Source organism: Balaenoptera ricei, chromosome 3 (genome assembly GCF_028023285.1).
Source record: "Balaenoptera ricei isolate mBalRic1 chromosome 3, mBalRic1.hap2, whole genome shotgun sequence".
NCBI classification, from domain to species: Eukaryota; Metazoa; Chordata; class Mammalia; order Artiodactyla; family Balaenopteridae; genus Balaenoptera; species Balaenoptera ricei.
Genome location: NC_082641.1, coordinates 145,037,026 through 145,062,349, shown reverse-complemented (window position 1 = coordinate 145,062,349; position 25,324 = coordinate 145,037,026). Strand labels below are relative to the sequence as shown.

The following is a 25,324-nucleotide window of genomic DNA, read 5'->3' as shown; positions in this document are numbered from 1 at the left end:
CGTGATACATCATATTAACAAATTGAAGGAGAAAAAGCATATGATCATCTCAATAGATGCAGAGAAAGCTTTTGACAAAATTCAACACCCATTTATGATAAAAGCCCTGCAGAAAGCAGGCATAGAGGGAACTTTCCTCAACATAATAAAGGCCATATATGACAAACCCACAGCCAATATTGTCCTCAATGGTGAAAAACTGAAACCATTTCCACTAAGATCAGGAACAAGACAAGGTTGCCCACTCTCACCACTATTATTCAACATAGTTTTGGAAGTGTTAGCCACAGCAATCAGAGAAGAAAAAGAAATAAAAGGAATCCAAATCGGAAAAGAAGAAGTAAAGCTGTCACTGTTTGCAGATGACATGATACTATACATAGAGAATCCTAAAACTGCCACCAGAAAACTACTAGAGCTAATCAATGAATTTGGTAAAGTAGCAGGATACAAAATTAATGCACAGAAATCTCTTGCATTCCTATACACTAATGATGAAAAATCTGAAATTGAAATTAAGAAAACACTCCCGTTTACCATTGCATCAAAAAGAATAAAATATCTAGGAATAAACCTACCTAAGGAGACAAAAGACCTGTATGCAGAAAATTATAGGACACTGGTGAAAGAAATTAAAGATGATACAAATAGATGGAGAGATATACCATGTTCTTGGATTAGAAGAATCAACATTGTGAAAATGACTCTACTACCCAAAGCAATCTACAGATTCAATGCAATCCCTATCAAACTACCACTGGCATTTTTCACAGAACTAGAACAAAAAATTTCACAATTTGTATGGAGACACAAAAGACCCCGAATAGCCAAAGCAATCTTGAGAACGAAAAATGGAGCTGGAGGAATCAGGCTCCCTGACTTCAGACTATATTACAAAGCTACAGTAATCAAGACAGTTTGCTACTGGCACAAAAACAGAAATATAGATCAATGGAACAGGATAGAAAGCCCAGAGATAAACCCACGCACATATGGTCACCTTATCTTTGATAAAGGAGGCAAGCATATATAGTGGAGAAAAGACAGCCTCTTCAATAAGTGGTGCTGGGAAAATTGGACAGGTACATGTAAAAGTATGAAATTAGAACACTCCCTGACACCATACACAAAAATAAACTCAAAATGGATTAAAGAACTAAGTGTAAAGCCAGACACTATCAAACTCTTAGAGGAAAACATAGGCAGAACACTCTATGACTTACATCACAGCAAGATTCTTTTTGACCCAGCTCCCAGAGAAATGGAAATAAGAACACAAATAAACAAATGGGACCTAATGAAACTTAAAAGCTTTTGCACAGCAAAGGAAACCATAAACAAGACCAAAAGACAACCCTCAGAATGGGAGAAAATATTTGCAAATGAAGCAACTGACAAAGGATTAATCTCCAAGATTTACAAGCAGCTCATGCAGCTCAATAACAAAAAAACAAACAACCCAATCCAAAAATGGGCAGAAGACCTAAATAGACATTTCTCCAAAGAAGATATACAGATGGCCAACAGACACATGAAAGAATGCTCAACATCATTAATCATTAGAGAAATGCAAATCAAAACTACAATGAGGTATCATCTCACACCGGTCAGAATGGCATCAAAAAATCTACAAACAATAAATGCTGGAGAGGGTGTGGAGAAAAGGGAACACTCTTGCACTGTTGGTGGGAATGTAAATTGATACAGCCACTATGGAGAACAGTATGGGGGTTCCTTAAAATACTAAACATAGAACTACCATACGACCCAGCAATCCCACTACTGGGCATATACCCTGAGAAAACCATAATTCAAAAAGAGTCATGTACCACAATGTTCACTGCAGCTATATTTACAATAGCCAGGACATGGAAGCAACCAAAGTGTCCATCAGCAGATGAATGGATAAAGAAGATGTGGCACATATATACAATGGAATATTACTCAGCCATAAAAAGAAATGAAATGGAGGTATTTTTAATGAGGTGGATGGAGTTAGAGTCTGTCATACAGAGTGAAGTTAAGTCAGAAAGAGAAAAACAAATACAGTATGCTAACACATATATATGGAATCTAAGGAAAAAAAAAAAAAGTCATGAAGAACCTAGTGGCAAGATGGGAATAAAGACACAGACCTACTAAAGAATGGACTTGAAGATATGGGGAGGGGGAGGGGTGAGATGTGATAGGGTGAGAGAGTGTCATGGACATATATACACTACCAAATGTAAAATAGATAGCTAGTGGGAAGCAGCCGCATAGCACAGGGAGATCAGCTCAGTGCTTTGTGACCGCCTGGGGGAGTGGGATGGGGAGGGTGGGAGGGAGGGAGATGCAGGAGGGAGGAGATATGGGAACGTGTGTATATGTGTAGCTGATTCACTTTGTTATAAAGCAGAAACTAACACACCATTGTGAAGCAATTATACTTCAATAAAGATGTTTAAAAAAAAAAAAAAACTCTCTCTCTTTGGGAAAACGTACACAAATAAATCGTAATTAACTGTTAAAAAAAAAAAACTGACTATAAATATCAGAACCCAAAATAAAGCTTTTTACTTTAAATTTTAGACACCATATTGTGGCATGTCACTTATGCAAAATCATATTATATTTTACAATATAAGATGTGACACATATTATGTAGGTAAGGATAAAGTTAAATAGAGATAACTCTACTACTTTCTAGACATGAAATATTGAGTGGTGGAATGCTTCCCTAGAGAATAAATAAAATATTCCTTGAATAACACAACTAAAAAAATAACTTTAAAAAATAGACTTTAGGTCTTCAAATTTTACTGCAAACAATGCAGTCAAACGACAAAGAAACCAGTTTTTATTACTTATTTTGCACTGAGAGGAATAAAGGGCTTAGTTGTTGGGGGTTTTTTTTCCCACATAAGTTAAATAATTTCACACAAAATATTTAATGAAAATATGCTTCACTTGAAAAATAAAAGTAAACTGGAGTGCTACAAAATGAAGAGAAAATTTAAAATATTTGCAAAGTTTTGGGTGTTCCTGAATTATCATAAAATTCTGGAAAGATAGACAAGGAAAGATTTAGTGATTGAGTTAGAATAATTAGGCACCACATATATTGATTTCTATTTTTTCTATCATATGAACTTATATCATGTGCATTATTATCAATAATAAAATTATTTTACCATGTGGCACTACACAAGTAAATAGAGCAATGAAAAGTCACTGTGCAATTATTGAAGATTTCAAAGACTGCATATTTCAAAGACTAATATTGCATACTATTTGTAGAGTAAGGGAAACAGACACTTTTGTACAGTATTGATGAAGTCTAAATTGATATAGCCTTTAAAATGCACTTATAAACCAGCATTCCAAGTCTGTTAATTTCACCAATGGAAATACTCAAATATATAGACATATACAAGGATGTTCAAGAATATTTACAGAAGTATTATTTAAAATGACCAACACTTTAGAAACATTCAAATGCCAATCAATAAGAAATGTGTTAAAAATTTCCCCATACAGGGAATGTCATACAACCATGTAAATAATTCCATGTCCGTGGAATCTAAAAAAAACAAATGGTACAAATGAACTTATTTACTAAACAGAAACAGAATCACAGATGTAGAAAACAAACTTATGGTTACCAGGGGTGAAAGGGATGGGGGAGGGATAAACTGGGAGATGGGGATTGACATACACACACTACTATGTATAAGATAACTAATAAGAACCTACTCTACAGCACAGGGAACTCTACTCAATACTCTGTAATGACCTATATGGGAAAAGAATCTAAAAAAGAATGGATATATGTATATGTATATTTGATTCACTTTGCTGTAAACCTGAAACTAACACAACATTGTAAATCAACTATACTCCAATAAAAATTTTTAAAAATAATAATTTCATGCCCAAGATGTACTGTTAAGAAAAAAGAAAGTTACAGAGAAGCATAATTATAAATTTTTCAAAGAACTAGGAGGAAAGTACATAGCAAATGTTTAATCTTTTGCTTGTGAGTTTAGACCTAAAACTAATGAAGAGGGAAGAAGAATGAAAATAATAAAATTATTGCCTAGAAGGGTGTTATACTCAATCTCTTAGAAAAGGGAGAAGAGAGAGTTAATGATAAAACAATAACAAACTAACCCTCCTCCCCATCATCCCTGGTTTGCCTTTCCCTTTTCAGCCTATAAGTAACCTAATATAAAATGTAAGAATTGTATTACATAACAAATTAATTCAGAACATGACAGGAAGGGCAGACAAGTGGCTGTTTTAGAAATGAATAGACTTCATGAAGTATTTAATAAGTATTGATCCTGATTTCACCAGGGGGTAAGCTACTCTCTGCTACTAAGTTAAGCACTTTTGAAAGCTGCATCCACTGTGAGGTCAGCAGTTCACCTAATACCCAGTCATGACCAATTGGCTTAACACACTGCGTGAAATCAAGGCAGGGCTTCTCCCAAATTCTCCCTCATTGAATACAGACCCCACTAGGGAATAAAAAAGATCATATTTTTGAATATTGCACATAGGGTCATCATTGACACTGACTGAAGAATGGTGTGGAAAATAAACCTATAATTTGCTGCTGCCATCAATAGGCAAAAAGAAGGATATTTTCTGCAGCTGTTTTAAAATCCTCAAAAAGCCACTTAAGTCATTTCATAAAACTCTATTCCATTCTGGGGGTTTTTCCTTTTTTTTTTTTTCCTTTTTCTCTTTTCCCTCTTCCTCTCTTCTCTCTCTTCTTCTCTCTTTCTCTCTCTCTCTCTCGTCATTTTTACTTTTTATTACAACATCACAGAAACTAGCTAGAGTCTACGAGAGATCTTAGGAGCAACGCTACTTCTTTTGCTGAATTTTTAAACTGTGTGCTTATAAGTCAGTCTTTTTGGACCTTGCTTTTCCATCTGGTCTTTGAAGCTCATCAGACTCAAAAGCTAACTGAACAGGAAATGAAGAGGAAAAAGGTGATTTAATATCCTATGTTGAAAATGTTTCATGAAAGAATTAGCTAATGTATTAGCAGCTTTATAGTCTAACTCTTCTTTCACTTTCTCCTTCATTCTGGGTTTCCAGATTGGCATATCTAACAGAAAACTTGAGACTTGAAAACCATTTTTAAATTGAAGAGAGTGAAAGATTTTATTTTATTTTTTTTAATGCTATAGAAAATGTAACTACTGCCTGGAGGCAGTCCTTAGTCTTCTAAAAAGTCATGTCTTCGTTTCATCAATATGCTTCCCAGCAGATCAGAATAAATGGTACTTACCCCTATGGTTTCATGCATTTTGTAGCTGTATGGGATATTCTCTTAAAACCTGATACTTTATTAAGATTGCACAGATTTTTTTTTTTAAGTAAAACCTGTACTAATACAGGAGGGTATAAATATAATGATATGATGAGCAATTTTACTACCATTACCTCAACTGATAGAGTTCAAATTCGGGTTAATCTGCCTAATGTCTCAAATGCAGATTGGTCACAGTCCTAATCATCATCTCCATTTTTTATGTGGTCAAGATGAGGAACAGAAATAACCTGGAATTTTCAAGTAGCAGACCTAGGAAAAGAGCTCCTTTTTCTCAGTCTCTATCCAATGCTTCCTGTGCCTGAAATGACTATTGAACACCAAATTACTCTGCTTAATTTTAAGTTTATGATGGAGCTAAGAAATTATGTATTCAAAAGAACCTTAAATTCTGAAACATCCTCAAGCAATGATATTGTCCATATTATGCCACTTATTCTTTTATTTGGGGTTATGATTTCCTTTGAAAGCAATCCCCTTCCTAGGTACAGCTTAGCAGTTAAAATGGCATAGCTCTCAGAGGGTCAACACGCATTTCACTTGTGAATGCTGTTTATTTCTATGTTAACAGTTTCCTAATGACTTGCATAAAAAATTTTTTTGAAGTATAAGTAAAAACTGTGCATATGTTTAAATTTTCCTTCTAGTTCTGGTTAACAGAATCCTTTTACCCTCACTCAACCATCAGTTATCCCTTTAAGTGTCTGATGAAAATTTTGGTAAATTTTCAAAATTATATAGTGATGAAAAGCATTGAAAAGAAGTCAGGAATTTAATCCAGCTGCCACAGGCAGGCATTGTGTAAGCAAACAAATTACTGTCCTCACATTTATGTACACAGTTACAGTGTTCCAACTAAAAATACCAAAAGATATTTTCCAGCAATGTAGCAAATATATTTTATATACATGTATATAAATATATATATTTAAATATATTTGATATATACAGAATAATAACAAGGGAAGGTTATCGAACACTATTTTTGAGGGAAAGGCACTAAATTTATCCTCTAAAAATTAAGGCTGTGAAAAACTAGCAGAAATATTGGCATTTTTATCTGCAAAATAGAATAAAAATCAGAATTTTATCTCTAATAGAAAATTTAAAATATAGAAGTAAACACAAAAGAGAAGAAAGGATTATATACAACTGACCAGGGGCAACTTATTTTTTGTCAGATGAATTACATCTATACCCCCCACCAAATAACAAAATTAATTTTAGATCAATTTAAAACTTACCATGGTAATTATTAGATAATGAGACATGAATAGGTGCTGAGAAGAGAAAATGAGGAGGTGAGGTAGGAACTTAAGCAGCAGACGTGTTTTTGCTGTAACATCATGAAAGAGTCAAGGAGGTGAGGCAGCTCTTTGGATCTCTAACTTTAAATCTCTTGCAGAGATAGAGACCAAAGCGTGGGTGTAACAGTAGATTTGAGCTGAGATAAGGAGTCCAGCTATATATGAACTTCTGATAGGCACTAAGCACAAATAAATTTGAGGTCATCATAAAGGATGCTACATTGCCCTATGTAATGGAGGGAAATTAAACTACCCTAAACAGAGGGTAATTTAAATATGTTTACATCAAGTATTTTCCATTTTGTTAAGGCACAAGAGAGTTACCAAATATTCCAGGATATAAAGTGTTTTTCCAAAAGTTTTCCCTTAATTATAGTCTTCTTCTATTCATCTCTCTCCAAAAATCTCATATATTAAGGGGTATAGTAACAATTATTATAATATTTTGAACAACAAAACACAATGCCCGGATGACACATTGGCCTAAAATAATGTCAATAAATGAAACGTCTCGATACACTTAGATGTCATCTGATAGAGCTGGTTTAAAGAAAAAGAGCCAGATATATTTATTTAACCCAGAGTTGGTAATTTTTTTTTTATAAGAAAGTGATCTCACAATTGCGAGGCTATATACTGGTATCAATCCTTTTAGGGGCTAGATATATCAATGTGTAATATATCAACTGGCTATACTTAACTATTTAGGGATCATGAAAATAAACCTCCAGGGCAAAACAAGAAGAAACAAACAAATGAACAACTAACACCAGTCCATATATTTTACAAATGGGTATTGTGCCTCATAATAATAAAACTTCTAGGAATAGCAGCATATGTGGATTTAAAAGTATATCTATCTTAAAGAACTTGGCCAGCAATAAAAATGAGGTGCTTAGGAAGTACCTAGATGGAAAAAAAAATGTGGCTTTGGTGATGATAAAAGACAGTAATAGCATAGCTACAGGTAAAGTCTGTGAACTAGTACTTGAAGTAAGGGATAAATAAAACCCAATATTTCCCAATTAATATATTTGATCATTTTATTTGAATGTAAGTAATTCCATGTGCATAGTCACTTAATAAATTGATATTTTAAGCAGAGTTTTGACTACTTTTGCTACATTCCCAGGAGTTTGTATGTCCAAGTTGACTAGCACCCAAAATCAAACAGTGAAAATCAGTATAAAGTAAATTTGAGTATCTGTCTGATATTGGAGGGCATTGCGTCTTTCTAAAATTCGAGGTGAGAAAAGGTAATTCAAAGATTATAAAATGTCAAAAGAATTGTGTGTATAAAATTAATTTATAGTGTAACAAATAACAAGAACTAACTGAAAAGGGAAGTAGGAGGCTTCAGGTTTTGGTAGTATTTCAGTTGTTGATTTGGCTGCAAGTTAAACAGATGTCTATAATTTGTACAAGTAGATAAAGCTCTGTTATGATTTGTGCATGGCTCAGTATTATGTTTTATTTAATAATGGGGGACAAAGAGGATGGCTTTTCTGAAAATGATAGTAATAATGATATTAATACTGCTGTATAATAATAGCAATATTAATAAAATTTTAAATAAGCAAAAAAGCAGAGTCAATGGAAAATTGACACTATAATAGTAAATTAGGAATATCTATATTATATTCCTATAACTTGATAACTATGATAGTAAGACCTCCTTGAAAAATAAGCAAAGGAAAATAATCCCAGAAGAGAATATATATTTGGAAGACCACAATATTGGATATTTTTTCACCTTTGAAATTGAAAAATACTGCAAATTAAAGAGCAATGAACACCATTTATGATTTCCAAGTCAGAAAAAAAAGTTAATAATCATACCCAATATTGGTGAAGTTGGTTTGAAGGCAATAGGCAATATGCTCACATGATACATTTGGAATAAATTACTTGAATACCACTGGAATATTATTCAACAAAACATTTATAGCTTTTAATCAGTGTTCCTAGCCCTTAGAATTTTTCTTGTGAAAACATTTCAAAATATACAACGATATTTACTAACATATTTATTCTAGCACTCCAGAGTTTGTCAAATACAAATCTCAAAAACAGAAAAGTACTTTAAGATATATCAACTAAAGAGAAAAACAAATATCGTATATTAACGCATATATGTGGAATCTAGAAAAATGGTATAGATGAACCTATTTGCAAAGCAGAAATAGAGACACAGACGTAGAGAACAAATATATGGACACCAAGGGGGGAAAGGAGGGGTGGGATGAATTGGGAGATTGGGATTGTCATATATACACTACTATGTATAAAATAGATAACTAATGAGAACCTACTGTATAGCACAGGGAACTCTACTCAGTGCTCTGTGGTGACCTAAATGGGAAGGAAATCCAAAAAAGAGGGGATATATGTATACATATAGCTGGTTCACTTTGCTGTACAGCAGAAACTAACACAACATTGTAAAGCAACTATACCCCAATTAAAAAAATAATAATAATTAAATAAATAATGAAAAAAGATATCAACAAAATAGGAAGCTATTGATATTATAAACACTATATGTTACATAAAATTATATATATGCATAGTTTTGTATTATATGTACAAAGATAATAAAGATTATTTACTTTGTTAAAGTACAGAAGATTGGAATATTTAATTCCTTATTTGATTTCCAACAGTATTAGTACAGTGTTAAATTTTCCAACCACAACTTTAAAGAATTTTTTAACAAAAATTTACAAACAAAATGGGAAATATATGTTTTAGTGAGATGTGTTTTGGGTTTGGGTATTTTTTAATACAATATTTTATTCTATGCATTTTTTAGCAGCTTCTTTTATCACTTAACAATATGTCTGGAAAATACCTCCATTTCCTACATATGTATGTGTATAAGTATATAGCTTTTGTTTTAACCACAATATAAGTATTTCATAATACAGATTTACTACCATTCATTTGTTCAGTAAAATGGTTAGGGACACTAGGATTTTTTTTTTTTTAATTCCTATTGCAAAACAATCCCATAATGAAAGTCTTTGTTTATGGCTCTTTATGAACAAATGCTTTCTAGGCTAGAAACCAAGAATTACACTGTGGGGTTATCAACGGTTTTAATGTTAACAGTAAATGTATATTGCACTTTCAAAGGCAGGACTCCCTTGAACAAAAAGAAAGTTTACGTCCGACAAATTCATTCGTGTGTGTGTCTGTGTGTGTGTGTGTATATATACATACACAATCTGATGGGTAACTTAAAGTCTCACTATTTTAATTTGCACTTCTCTGATTACTTATAACATAAATGTGTATTTTTTAAGTAAATTTCTCAATTGTATCTATTCTATGCGTTTGAAAATCATTTTTTTTTACTGTGGTAAAATGTACATAACATAAAATTTACTATTTTAGCATTTTCAAGTGCACAGTTTGGTAGTGTAAAGCACATTTACATTATTGACGATCATCACCACCATCTGCCTTTTTCACCTTTCCAAACTGTACCCATGAAACAAGAACTCTCCTTCCCCCCTGCAACCACCGCAGCCCCTGACAACCACCATTCTACTTTCTATCTCTATGAATTTGACTACTCTAGATCCCTGAGTAGGAAAAACCTACAGTACTCCTGTGTTTCTCCTTTACTCTCACACTATGACCAAACTCACGGCGCTTCTAACACCAGGCATGGGTTTTCCCCCACTAAGTGATTCTCTGCAACACCAGCTGGGTATCCTACAATTTAACTCAATTCTGACACTATCTGATCCCACAAGTTAAGGATTCAGTCCTACAAGACTGCTCCCACCCCACTATAGATGCCAATAGCAAGTCCAAGTTTTCACCTTTGTTTCTGATCTATTAGCCGTAAAGCTGAGTTTCCACGACCCCCTGTACAGATTCAATTAATTTGCTAGAGTGGCTCACGGAACTCAGGGAAACACTTACTTAAATTTACCAGTTTTTTAAAGGATTTGATAAAGGATACAGGTGAACATCCAGGTGGAGGAGATGCAGAGAGTAAGGTATTCGGGACGGGGCAAGAACTTCCATGGCCTCTCTGGGTGTAGCACTCTCCCAGAACCTCCATGTGTTCAGCCATTCTGAAGCTCTCCAAACCCCACACTTTGGGGATTTTTATGTAGGCTTCATCAAGAAGGCATAATGGATCATTAACTCCATTTCCAGACCCTCTCCCCTCTCTGCCGAACAGGGAGGGCCTGAAAATTCCAAATTTCTAATCATGGCTTGGTCTTTCTGGTGACAACCCCCTGTACAGGAGCCAACCCAGAGTCACCTCAGTAGAACAAAAGACACTCCTATCACCCAGGAAATTCAAAGGGATTCGGGAGCTCCATGTCAGGAACTAGGGTCAAAGACCAAATATTAAAACAAAAGATGATCCTAGTGCTCTTATTACTTAGGAAATTGCATGGTTTTTAGGATCTCTGTGCCAGGAACTGGGAGCAGAGACCAATATGTATATTTGCTATTATTTCAGAGTATCTCATATAAGTGGAATCATACAATATTTGTCTTCTTGTGTTTGGCTTATTTTGCTTAGCATAATGTCTTTAAGTTTCAACCATGTTGTAGCATGTGTCAGAATTTTCTTCCTTTTTTAATGCTGGATAATATTCCATTGTATGTATATATCACATTTTGTTTACCCATTCATCTGTTCATGGACACTTGGGTTGTTTCCTTCTTTCAACTATTGTGAATAATACTGCTATGAACACGTGGTATAAATATCTGTTCAAGTCCCTGTTTTCAGTTCTTTGGGGGTATGTACCCAGAAGTAAAATTGCTGGATCATCTGACAATTCTATGTTTAATTTTTTGAGGGACTTCCAAAACATTTTTCACAGTGGCTACAGCATTTTACATTTCCACCCAGAATGCATAAGGATTCCAATTTCTCCACATCCTAACCAAGACTTGTTATTTTCTGTTTTGTTTTTGTTTGTTTGTTTTTTGTTTGTTCTTTAATGCCTTTTTTTTTTTAATAGCCATCTAAATAGGTGTGGAGTGGTATTGTGTTTTTGATTTGCATTTCCTTTATGATTAATGATGCTGAGTGTCTGTGTTCTTATTGACCATTAGTATATCTTCTTTTGATAAATGTCTATTTGCCATTTTTTAATTTGCATTGGTTGTTATTATTGCTGTTGAGTTATAAAGAGTTCTTTATATATTCTGGATATTAATCCCTCATCAGATATGATTTGCAAATATTTTCTCCCATTCTGTAGGTTGCCTTTTCACTTTATGATAGTGTCCTTTAACACAGAGAAGGTTTTAATTTTTAACTCCAATAAGTTTTCTTTAGTTGTCTGTGTTTCTGGTTTCATATCAAAGAAATCATTGCCAAATCCAATGCCATGAAGCTTTTCCCCTTTATTTCTAAGAGTTTATAGCTTTAACTCTTCAGATCTTTGATCCCTTTTGACTGAATTTTTGCAAGTGGTATAAGGTAATGGCCCAGCTTTACTCTTTTGCATGTAAACACCCAGTTTTCCCAACACTACTTGTTGAAAGCACTGTCCTTTCCACATTAAATGGTCTTGGCACCCTTGTCAAAAATCATTTGACCATATATGTGAGGGCTTATTACTAGGCTCTCTACTTTATTCCAAAAGTCTGTATGTTTGCCTTTATGCCAGTACCACACTGTTTTAATGTAGCTTTGTAGTTAAGTTTTGAAATCAGGAAGTGTGAGACCTCCAACTTTATTCTTCTTGAAAATTATACCTCATATTACATTTATGTGTATTATTAGATTATACACTTGGAGTCTTCAACCCTCTAGTTTTTAACACAGTGACTTGAACAGAGCCGATTCTTTATAAGTGGTTGTCAGGTATCTGGCTACCTTAGTAACTTTCCTTCCCAATTTAACTTCAAAATTTTATCTTAGTTCCACATCTCTTTCTTAGTACATTCTTTAATGAAATTTCTTAATTTCACATCTTTTGTAGTTTGCAATTTTTTTCAGCTATCTCAAAGCACTGATTGCATTATTTCATGATGTAATGTTTGTTTTAAAAAAGTCATTGACATCGTGAACTAAGGCTAATTTGTTATACCTGTATTGAATGTATCATCATCTGTGGGGTGAATTAAATTGAATATTTATATTGATATTAGAAAAAATTAAGGCTAAAAAAACCATCAAGTTACAAAGTTAAAATCCCTGGCAGGGAGGAGTTAAAATATATAAGGCAAGGAAGAAGAGAATATTTTTAGCTGAGTTTTAAAGATAGTTAATGGAATGGAGAGTCCTGGAAGGCTGTTCTAGATGGCAGATGGCCGATGGGTACAGAGCCGTCCTGATACAGTCCTGGCTGTGACGTTAGTTGAGGGAGCTGGGACTGGAGGAGAAGGGAGAAGCTGTGAAAAAGTAGTGATTCCAGAGTCTGAAGTGGTTTCAAAAGAGTATCTGTGAAAGTTCTATAAAATTCTATCATGCTATCAATAAAAAGCAAAACCCTCCTGATATATTCTCATATGGAGAATTATCAAAAAACAGGGTATTTTATACATTGTGTCAGAAGTGATAAAATGTTAATAGATGACCTCATTGTATCCTTACTATGTTTGAGGTGCAGGGCTAACAACTTTCTAAGAATTTCTTTTTCAACTAGGAAATGGTGGAGGTGGATCCAGGTCTGTCTCAGTCTCTTGACCTCTCTCTTCCGTCACCTCCCTCAGCTATTTGCGGACAGTGTGACAAAGAAAAGACCAAGGACTCTTCTCTGTATCCTTATTTACCACTTTTTTTTCTCATTTTTAAAGTTAATAGAAACAGATCACTCCTATTCGCCTCAAGAGTCTGCATAGGGAACGTAAAGAAATAAGAATAAAAGGCAAAACAAACATTTGACTGTGTTTTAGGACAATGTAACTGAAAACATTCCTAGACTAACAGTTTCTTTTTTTTTTTTTTTTTTTTTTGTCTTCAAGAACTCATATTTTGAAAAGGGAATTTTAGAGTAAGATTTAGTTATTGTATACAACTAAAGAGCTAGGCTTTCTTTTTTACTCATAGTCTATTTTCAAATGACCTTTTTCTCTAAATATGAATACATCTACTTTAATATTAGGAAATTCAAGAGTAATGATCATTCTGGGGCTTTCCACTGTTACTCTTATCATTTCTGATTCCCTCCTTTCCTAATTAGACAATAGTTTGTCTTGTTAGGTGTGTGTAACAGTCATTAGGAGCTGTCATTGTACAGGGCACTCTACTCACTGCTGTGGGAGTACAGATTCTAAGAATAATTCTTGACCCTATGATTGAGTTGAGAACACGAGACATAAAGTTAAATTGTTAAATGTATAGTGCAAATGATAAATGCTTTGAATCTCAAGTGGAAAAAAATCACTATGGCTTTCTTCTCTCTGATGCCTAAAATTTTGAGAGGCTTCTCTTTGTACGTCTGTGTGTGTGTGTGTGTGAGCATTTTTGTGATAAATTATATATTTTGCTAAGGAGTTCAGCAACTTTGTGCATTCAGCACTTACATGTAGGGCTTCCCTGGTGGTGCAGTGGTTAAGAATCTGCCTGCCAATGTACGGGACACGGTTTGAGCCCTGGTCCGGGAAGATCCCACATCCTGTGGAGCAATTAAGCTCGTGCGCCACAACTACTGAAGCCCGCTTGCCTAGAGCCCGTGCTCCGCAACAAGAGAAGCCACCACAATGAGAAGCTCACACATCACAAAGAAGAGTAGCCCCCGCTCGCTGCAAATAGAGAAAGCCTGTGTGCAGCAATGAAGACCCAACGCAGCCAAAAATAAAATACATTAAAAAAAAAATACTTACATGTAATTGACAACTAATACCAGAAATTCTAAACAACATATATCTCAGAATGTGGACTTCTTTCCTTGCTAAACTCTGTCATTTTCATTTTTGGCTTTTCTTCCTTAAATTAGAATTTGGAAAATATTCTTAACCTTACTTTCTTAGTATAGACCAGATTTTGTCTACTTGCAGATGACATGAAGATAAGAAATAAGATAAAAGGTACATTTTAAAACAAGATACCTTTGAATAGGGAATGAAAATGTTTCTATTCGATACTCACATTGATTTATACTAAGCTTATTTTCAAGTGGATTGTCTCACCTATGTGATATAATCATTAGCCATCATTTAGTAAGTTAAGTTCCATTACAGAATTTCTCTAGGGTCTGATGAGGCAGTATTCCTTTTTCTGCTTCATGACAGCCAAGACTGACATGGTGGAGGCCACTGCTTGCTTAAAGTAAATGGCAGTCATTGTGTATAAAATCTGGATGCCAGCATGAGTACTTCTGCGGATATTTTAAAAATACAGCCCTTTGCCTCCGGACTTCTCTGGGGCCAGCAGCCGGCCGACCTGGGGCCCGGGGCTGCGGGCTCGGCCAACTACCCTGGGCTCTGTGTCAAACCGGCAGTTTGCAGGTGGCCGGAGGAGGCGCAGGAGGACGCGGCCCGGGCGGCCGAGGAGCCGCAGCTGCTGCACGGAGCCGGCATCTGTACGTGGTTCAACGTACGCGTGGGATTCGGCTTCCTGCCCATGACTGCCCGCGCCGGGGTCGCACTCGAACCCCCCCCACCCCGCCCGGTGGATGTCTTTGTGCACCAGAGTAAGCTGCACATGGAGGGCTTCCGGAGCCTGAAGGAGGGTGAGGCCGTGGAGTTCACCTTTAAGAAGTCCGCCAAGGGCCTGGAATGTATCCGAGTCCCCGGCCCTGGCGGGGTGTCCTGTATTGGGAGTGAGAGGCGGCCCAAAGGGAAGAACAGGCAGAAACGCAGATCAAAGGGAGGTAGGTGCTACAACTGTGGAGGTCTAGACCATCATGCCAAGGAATGCAAACGGCCACCCCAGCCCAAGAAGTGCCACTTCTGCCAGAGCATCAACCATATGGTAGCCTCGCGTCCACTGAAGGCCCAGCAAGCTCCCAGCTCCCAGGGAAAGCCAGCCTACTTTCCGGAGGAGGAAGAAGAGATCCATGGCCCTGCCATGCGCCCAGAGGCCCAGAATTGAGCCACAGTGGGTGGGGGTTATCCGTTCATGATCAGAAAGTTTTGAGGGGGCTTCCCTGGCGGTCCAGTGGTTAAGACTCCATGCGCCCAATACAGGGGGCACGGGTTCGATCCCTGGTCAGGGAACTAAGATCCCGCATGCCGCAAGGCGTGGCCAAAAAAAAAAAAAACCAAAACCGAAAGTTTTGAGGAACAGGCATCAATCGGCAGAGTGGAGAAAGGGGGGACAGTGAGGGTAGGGGGCACCTGGCACTGCCATATATCTCAGGCCGGGGTCCACAGCGTCACCCCCTCTTCCCTCTTAGTTGGGGGAAGGGGTGAGGCAAAGAAACTCCAATCATGCTCTATCCAAATGCACATGAGGGCTCTGGGGGGTAACCCTTCCTGCATGCTTTATCTGAGTTTCCACCCCCAAAATCTCCAGCTTCTGAAAGTGGCCTGGATAGGGAAATTGTTTTACTCTTCAAGAAGGATATGGAATAATATTTCCCATGCCAGAGTGAAAAGATTAAGCATGAGACCAGATTGATGGACCCAAACCCACAAGCCACTACATTCTGTGGGAGGAAGTATCTCAGGGGTAAGGCAGGGTGTTCTACATCTTGTCTCCTCATAACCCCCTCCTGGGATAGAGTGCTGACAGAACTGTCCCAAGCAGTGGGTTGTGATGATAGGCAAAAGGGGAGTTGAGGGAACAGCTGCAGACCTGCTGCTTCTAAGCTCACTCCCACCCCGTTCTGGGCCAATACCATTTTATTTATTTGCTCCCTTGGATGACTGTACCTTGTGTCCCACTTTCTCCAGGATGCCAACTGCACTAGCGGTGTGCGAATGACGTATCTTGTGCATTTTAACTTTTTTTTTTTAATATATAAATATTCTGGTTTTGTATTTTTGTGTATTTTAATCTAAGGCCCTCATTCCTGCACCGTGTTCTCAGGTACGTGAGCAATCTCAGGGATACGTCGGCAGCAGCTCCGGGTCTGCACAGCGGGAACACTTTCTGTTGCTGAATCACCAGAGAGAACAACTGTTTGGAGCGTATAGCCTATTGAACTACCTCACTCTTGCCAATTAGAGCTGGCTTTTCTGCCACAGTGTCCTCTTGAAACCCCTCCATCTTCAGTGTTTCATGGGATACTAGGTTTTAACTGGGTTGCCCCATGACATGGTCTCCTTCTACTGAAAGATTGGAAATTGGACTGAACAGGAAAAGGTGGTACAGAGAGGTTAGGAGAGGCTGGGCCAGGTAAAAGGTGCAGAGAGGGGAAGCCAAGATTAGGCAGAGGTCATCTGTATGTGTGACAAAGGATTCCTGTTCCAGACCTCTAATCCCAGGGCACAGGACTCGCTTTACATACCAGGTCCATCCTTCACTGGATTGGGCTAGGCCTACCATACACAACAGGGTATATTGTATGTGTTTTTGTAAAAACTATGAGTTGGTAAGGACAGGTTTTAAGAATGATGCCTCTGTACCCGTCTTGAGCTGCCCAGGGATGGATATATGAAGCAAGGACACGATCCTTAATCTTTAACAATTCTGGGCTTTTCCTCCTTGGTTTCCAGAGAGACCATCAGTGATGGCTTCTTTGTGGTTCCCAGAGCCAGTGTCCTGCCCTGCTGCAGCAGTAATTAGTGTCACGGTAGCTAAAGGAGAAAAGGGGGTTTCGTTTACATGCTGTGAGATCACTGCAAACCTACCTCACTGTGTTGTAACGGGGCAAATGCAATAGTACACATTGGGTGATGTGTGTCTGATCCTGGGTTCTTGTCTCCCCCAATTGCTGCCCCCCTCTAGTTATTGTATTTCTCTGGGCTTCGTAGGACTTCACAAGTAGCTGATTTGGTGATTGCTAGGTGGCCTAGTTTGTGTAAATATAATGTGTTGGTCTTCTCCATGTTCTTTTGGGGTTTTATTGTTTACAAACTTCTTTTTATATTGAGAAAAATAGCCAAAGCATCTTTGACAAAACGTCTGCACCAGCCAAAAAGATCTGAAACGTAAGATTGGGGGCCCCTCTTCTTGAAGCGGGAGGTCTTGAACTACACTTTCTTTTGTGTTCCCCTTCCCCTGTTTCCTAATTTTGAACAAGATCTTCTGTCCTAAAAACTGTATTCCTACCCCCTCTTCTTTCCCCCTTCGTGCCCACCCCAAAAATAGTCCATACACCTATACGTTTAATTTGTGGGGTGTCTGTGATTAAATGATTCGTGCAAAAATCCTGAAGAAGCTAAGAACTCTCCATCCCTTGTTCCCAATCTCCTGAATCATGACCATTCCTTGATTTGATTCATGCCAAACAGACTGTTGTCTTTGGATGGATTAAAACCTACTTTAATCTCTAATCCTAGGGTAGAGAGGAGCAACGAGGGGGCCTTCCATGTAGAAAGTGGGGTTGGGAGACCACAAAAGGAAAGAAGAATGTATAACCAAGTCACTCAGGAACTTTTATGCAGGTGCAAGAAACTTATGTCAAAGTGGCCACAAGATTGTTTAATAGGAGACGGACGAATGTAACTCCATGTTTACTGCTAGAAACCAAAGCTTTGTGTGAAATCTTGAATTTATGGGGATGGAGGGAGGGTAGAAAAGCACGTACCTGTTCTTCATCCCTTCCCCTCATAACTGAACTGCAGGAGACTGAGCCCCCTTGGGCTTTGGCGACCCCATCTGGGCAGTGTTTATTTGTTGGTTGATTTTGCTGTGCCAGGTACTTCCTTTCCCATTTGCTATCATTTTGTAACACACATGCTGACCCTTTTCCCTTCCCCTTCTTTTCCTTGGGAAAATACAATGAATAAAGACTTATTCGTACCGAAAAAAAAAAAAAAAAATATATATATATATATATATATATATATATATATATATATATATATACACACACACACACATACATACATACACATAGTCTCCCAAAGTTGAGAGTGTAAAAAGTTTATAGCTCATCCCCTTTTCAGAATGGAAACAAGTTATAATTTGTTAGAATTTTTCTTTTTTCTAATGGCAGAGCAGATTGGGCAGGTCAAAACCAAATCCTAGAGTCTATGTGATTTATTTGGCTATATCTTTAGAGCAATCTCATCAGACCTACTCCCACACCATTACATAAAGTCAGTTTAGACCAGAAATCAGGGCATTAATCTTGGTATCCTGACCCAACTGGGAATTGACACTAACTAGACAAATATCCTTAAACAAGCAACACTTTTTATGGGTCTCAGTTCTGTCACTTATAAAATAAGGGTACTAGATTATATAATATATAAGAATCAGTGGTTCCCCTAAGCAATTACGTTGAGGAAATAAATGCATTGCTGAAGTCTGAGATGGAAGATAAACAGAGTAGGAATTAAAAAAAAGTAATTAGTACCATGCTCTATTATCCAAGTTTGTTAAAGCAAGCACGCTATTTTCTGAAAACAAAGAAACAAACAAATAGGAGTTTCAAAGAAGAAAGTAAATACAGATTTAAAGTTCTTGGGACTATTTTTTAGTGTTAGATGATTTATATATTTTTAAAAGTATTATTGAATACTAATGATAAATATGATATTCTAGATATAAAACTGAAGCTATGTAAAGCAAATTAAAAGGGAAACATTATGTTATCATTGACTGACTAATGCAAAATCTCCATTCATCCCTTGGAGATTTTGGTACCTGGTTTACTGTTCCTCTCTCCTGTCTTTGCTCTTGAACCATTTTAATAGTCACATAGATAATCCTTCCAAAATCCTGCTTCTAAGTTCCTTAAATTTCTCTTTCAATGAGTGTTCTCTATCCCATAGCACACTGTGATATTATTCAATAGTTGTTTTTCTTTTTTCAACCAGTTAATACATTTTCCCCATTACCTCCATTCCAGACATTCTAGTTTCCAAACATCACCCTCTATCTTTCAAGGTCTTCTCATTAATTTCCCAGTTTCAACAATTGCTATTCTACCCTAGAACCTATAAGCTATTATTCTAGCACATTTCCATTGTTTTTCACCCTTTCATGTCCTAACTTCATCCTTGGCCAGTTTGAATCCCACGGTCTATCATCTCATATCTAGCCTCAACTATAACACAAACCTCCCTGTCACTCATAACTGCCTGGAAATGCTGAAGTACTGGTTCAATTTAATTTTCTTTTTATTCTACTCCTATCTCTAGACAGACGAGTAAGGCTGGAGCAAATAGAACCCTTTGACTGCATGTTCCTATTGAACACCAAACAGTGTAATTTGGGATAGACCAAATGTTATCTCATCAACTCAAGGACATAATACGAACATGTTTCTCTTCTTCTATAACATTTAATTGTGCTCTCTAGTGCATCACTCCAATTAGAACACTGTATTATCAGGCCACTCAGGATGGTTGTTCTCTTGTTCTCCGCATATTTCCTGCTCCACCAGTCCTTTCTTCTCCCTAGACTTATTCATATGACTGACCTCCCCTCTTCTATTTTTTGAATAAATAAGTTATACTCCATTTATAGTTATTATAATATATTGGCTATATTCCCTGTATTGTACAATATATCCTCATAGCTTATTTTATACATAATAGTTTGTTCTTCTTGATCCCCTCCCCCTATATTACCCCTGAATCATAGAGCTTAATCAGTAATTGCCTATGTGCTTCCTGCCCCTCCCCTACCTCACCTCCGCTGCCCCAGTCAGTGATTGTCCTAATCTTTAGATCAGAATGGCTCCACTACAGTAGTTTATCAAAGGGGAAACATCTGCCCCAAGATGCTTGTTAATGCCAGGGGGCTGTGAGGGATGTGCCCCTCTCTGCTGGTTTCCCTGGCAACTGAAGAGCCAACCTGATGTCATTTCCCCCTAAACTGGTAACCTCATCTCCACAACCTCCCCAATAGGGAAGGAAGACTTCTGCCGTGTCCTGCCTGTCATCTGCCGTGCAGGGTGGCAGGTTGGAATGTCACTCCAGGACCTTGCTTCAGACATGTAAGGTCCCCTATCTGATAAACCCCTGATGTCTTGGTCGCTGACACGGGGTTCTTTCTTTGGTCTTGTGGCTGGGCAATTACAGGGCTTGCAGACCTGCGGGGTACAGCCCAACACATACCATATGCTATAATATCTGTGCTTTTAAAAAATTGACTATATCCTTACTCTTCCTTCATCTTATTACTCTACTAAAATAAATCTTATGAAAGTCACACCATTCACATTGCTAAATTACATAGACAGTTCTTGGTCCTCCCTTTCACTCAGCATATAAGCAGCATTTTGTAAGGATGCTTACTCGTTCCTTGAAATATTTCTTCACTTGGCTTTTGGGACCTCAGCCCTCTCGTTCTCCTTCAAATACAAGGGCTGTCTCTTTTCATTCTCTTCTGTTAGTTTTTCCTCATTTCCTCAGGGCTCAGTTCCTATTCCTCTACATTCATTCCCTGTGGGATCTTATTCCGTCTTATGATTTTAAATATCATTTACATACTGGCAGTTCCTAAATTTCTATCTCCAGCCCATAGCTCTCCCTTGATAATCTAACTGTCTGCTCACCTTTGGAAATTTCATCCTAAACCTGTTTCTTCCATGGAATCAGTCAACAACAAATCCATCTTGTAGTTGCTCAGATTAGAAACACTGTCTTCATCCTCAAATCTTCTTTTTCCCCTTTCTCACAGCCCATATCCATTAACAATTTCTGCTGGCTCTACCTTTAAAGTACACCCCAGATCTGATAACTTCCAACTCTTTTTACTGCTGTCATGCTAATTTGAGCCACCATCATTTCTCCCCTGTATTACTGCAATAGCTTATTAAGTTGCCTCCTTGTTTCCATCTATACCCATTTGTAATCTACACAAAACAAAGCAGCCAAAATTATCTTTAGAAAGTTTGTCACTCATTCTATTATTAATAATTAAAGCAAAAAAAGAATTAAGGCAAGAATAAAGGCAAATTAAAACAAAAAGATAAACTGGAAAAATATTTGTAACAAATAAAACAAACTAAAGCCTATTCTTCCTAATATATTAAAGGCTACTGAAGTTAAAAATAGAACCAGCAACCTAATGTTAAAAATAAGCAAAGGAAAGAAATAGAACAGGAAAAACATTTAACAGGAAAAAAAAAAGAAACACAATTGTCCTATAGGTATATGAAACGATGCTCAATGTAATTCTCAAAAAGATAAATTCAAATTCTATCTTATGTGATAGCTAATGAGAGTAAAGATGATGCAAGTTCAAAAAGGGATCTAGCAATCTTTATCAAAAGTATACACCTATAACCTCACAGAGCAACCTCAGCTCTGAGTATGTATTCATTTGAATACTACTTCACATGTATCAATATAAAATTAAGTAGTTTTTCTGCAACATTGTTATAATAGCAAAAATTGGAAACAACTAAAGTAGACAGAAATAGGTCAATGATAATGAAATGTGGTATATCCATACAATGGAATAGTATGCAGCTGTATAAAAATTAAAAATGACAGTATGGGGCTTCCCTGGTGGTGCAGTGGTTGAGAGTCTGCCTGCCAATGCAGGGGATGCGGGTTTGCGCCCTGGTCTGGGAGGATCCCATATGCCGCCGAGCAACTGGGCCCGTGAGCCACAGCTACTGAGCCTGCGTGTCTGGAGCCTGTGCCCCGCAACAAGAGAGGCGGCAACGGTGAAAGATCCGTGCACCGCGATGAAGAGTGGCCCTGCTTGCCGCAACTAGAGAAAGTCCTTGCATAGAAACGAAGACCCAACACAGCCAAAAATAAATAAATAAATAAAATGCTGGCTTAACTCCTAGAGAGTTTCATTATTAAAAAAAAAAAAAAAAAAATGGCCAGTAATCTCTATTTATTAATAGAGAACTCTCCAGAATACACAGTTAAATGAAAATAGGCAAGAAGAAACATGGTAAATAAAGTAGACAAACATTGGTGTAAAAAGTGAGGCAACAGTGATATAAATATATTTGTAAATCCTTTTATTTGTCTGAAGATAAACTTATATAAGAGCTAACAAAAATAGTTCTGAAAATGCAGGTAAATCATGTGAATGGAGACAGGGATGAGAGCAAGAACTTGTAGTGTAAAACCGTTCTAAAACCGTTCTATGTCGTCTTTATCTATAAGCCACCTAAATGTATTACCTATTCAAAAAAATTTTAAATATCGTAAATTCAATCACTTCCCAAATTAAATCTCTCCATTAACTTTGTACCTCATTCGGTGGGGAAAAAAAGAAGTCTGGATATTGGTCTACAAGACGGTCTGCATTCTCATCTCCACTGCCTCTCTCATCCTGTCTGCCACCATTATCCTCTTTACATTAATCTGCTCAAAATACACTGACCTCCCCCTACTGCTCCCCAAAACAGCAAACACATTCCCACATCCAGACTTTTGCTTTCATTGTTTCTACTCCTTTTAAAACTCTTACCTCAGATATTCTTGGGGCTCCTCCTTTCCCCCTCCTTCTGGTATCTGTTCAAGTGCCATCTCATCAGCAATGCCTACATTTACTACATAAAGTAGTCTGTATAAAGCACCCTCCTACCTTGGCACCTCTACTCCTTTGATGCTGTTTTGTTATGTTTTTATCTAGCAGGGATCAACATTTGATGTATTATAATTTTACTTTTTTTTTTTTTTTTTCATCTTTTCTCCCTCTACCTCCCCAGGATGTAAATTCTAAAGGGACTTGGTTTTATTCCCCGGTGATTTCTCAGTAGGGAAATCAACAGTACCTGGCACATAGGAGGCACTCCAAAAAATACTGCTTAAATGAATGAATGTTAGATACTTAATCAAGCATAATCCTCCAATCTGAACTCTATCAGAACAGTTCATTTACATTCCCACAGCACTACACATACTCTACCCATGGATGTGGCAGTCATGGGTCTCAAGATCTTTGGAAGTGCTATATGGAGAGTAAAAATAGTGTGAACAAAGGATGTTTTCCCCTTTCTTTCCACAGCTTGAACCTAAGGAGCCCTTTGCTCCTCGCACGGGAGGACCATACAACCACACAATTGTAGGAGAGAACCCAGTGAACAATATATGAATAGAGGATTCAGATGAGACCCCCTATGCATTTTTTACCTCTTAGAACACAGGCTGGCTAGCTCTCAAACACTGCGCAACCGTTCCTGAAAACATAGCCTGAATCTACTCAGCAAAATAGAAATTTTCTTCTCTGAAAATTCACAGAATCTTGATGCAACAGCCAAATAGTTCTATCGAGATTACCCACTGTTATCATTAAGCACTAATGTTGATACAGAAATCTTAAAACTGTGTACGTATAACTGTGTTAAGAAAATTGTATTTAAAATGTGTGCTCTGTGTATATAACTTAACCATACATTTAAAAAACTCTAATTGTTCTCTGCCTCTTGAGTGAGCTAAGCTACATGCTGAATAAGAAAGGCAGGTTTATTCCCCTCTCCTGGAGGCTCCCACTGTTTGATGATATCTTGTTTTTGTGATTTAGCTTTAGTTTGAGAAGGAGGCAGGTAATCCTTTTCTTTCACTTGCCATTCCAAATGAAACAGTGTGACTGTTCCTTAAACTGCCTCTTCTTATCTTTAGCTCTATCTGCATGACACTGCCCAGAACTTGACTTCAGATCCCTGTCTGTTGTATGTGCAGACTTCAACTGTCTTTAGAATGTGCATGTTCTATGGAAATCCCAGGAGTTCTTTCACACGGGGTTGCCTGTGGTTTTCTGACAATCTTGGCTACCCTGCATTTTTTCCTAAGCCTAGAGTCTTCCTTCTTTGTTTGCTCCTTTCAATTTTCTTCTTCTCTCTTCCAGCCCTTTTATTCTTCATTGGCCCAATGGGATCAGAATTCAGCTTCTCCATTTCTAGTCTCCCCCTTCCCCACCCTCTTAATTAGTCCCCATATCTTCTTTGCTTGCCATCAACCAGACTTTCAAGAATAACTCAAAATGGCAAAGGGCTAAGAAGCATAGTTAAATTTGGGCCACATAACCTAAGTTACTGGATTCATAGGAAGATAAATTTGCACTGCCTTTGATTCTTTGAACAGGATTTTAATTTTTTTTAACTTGGGGCCTTTTCAATTATTCTTTTTACATAAATTACTCTTCTTTCAGCTCTTCTCTTAATCACTCTTATCCTTTAAGTTTCAGCACAAATGTTGTCCCCTTAGAGAGGCTTTTACTGGCCACTCCATCTCAAGTTATTCTGTTTTATGACTCAGTGTATTGATTTCCTATGTAACACCAAAACATATAAGCGTATTGCTTATCTATTTGACTACTTTATTATTCTCTAGCTTCCCCACGAGAATGACATTTCCTAGAGAAATGAAATCTCGCTTCTTTTTCACCCTCTCCCCATTGCATTCAAATCTAATTCAGAGAAATAGTACGCACTCAATAAACTTGAATTGAATGATTTAGTTGATTTCTTCCTTTTCCTCTCACATTACTACTTCAATCTAGTTATTCAAAAGTTGTTTTGTTTTCTTTGCTTGTTTGTTTTTAGCATTTGGGGATATATGTCTGTTCTATTTTTTAAATAAGTTTTTATTGTGGTAAAATGCACATAACATAAAATGCACCATCTTAACCATTTTTAAGTGTACAGTTCAGTGGTGGTTCCTAATGGTGTTCAATCATCACCACCATCCATCTCCATAACCCTTTTCATCTTGAAAAACTGGAACTCTA

At 37.1% G+C, this 25,324-nt stretch overlaps 1 pseudogene; it reads left to right on the top strand.

Annotated features, from left to right (window-relative positions):
- The first annotated feature begins 12,919 nt into the window (after nucleotides 1-12,919).
- Nucleotides 12,920-15,655, top strand: LOC132363415 (protein lin-28 homolog A-like; annotated as a pseudogene).
- The last annotated feature ends 9,669 nt before the right edge of the window (nucleotides 15,656-25,324 follow it).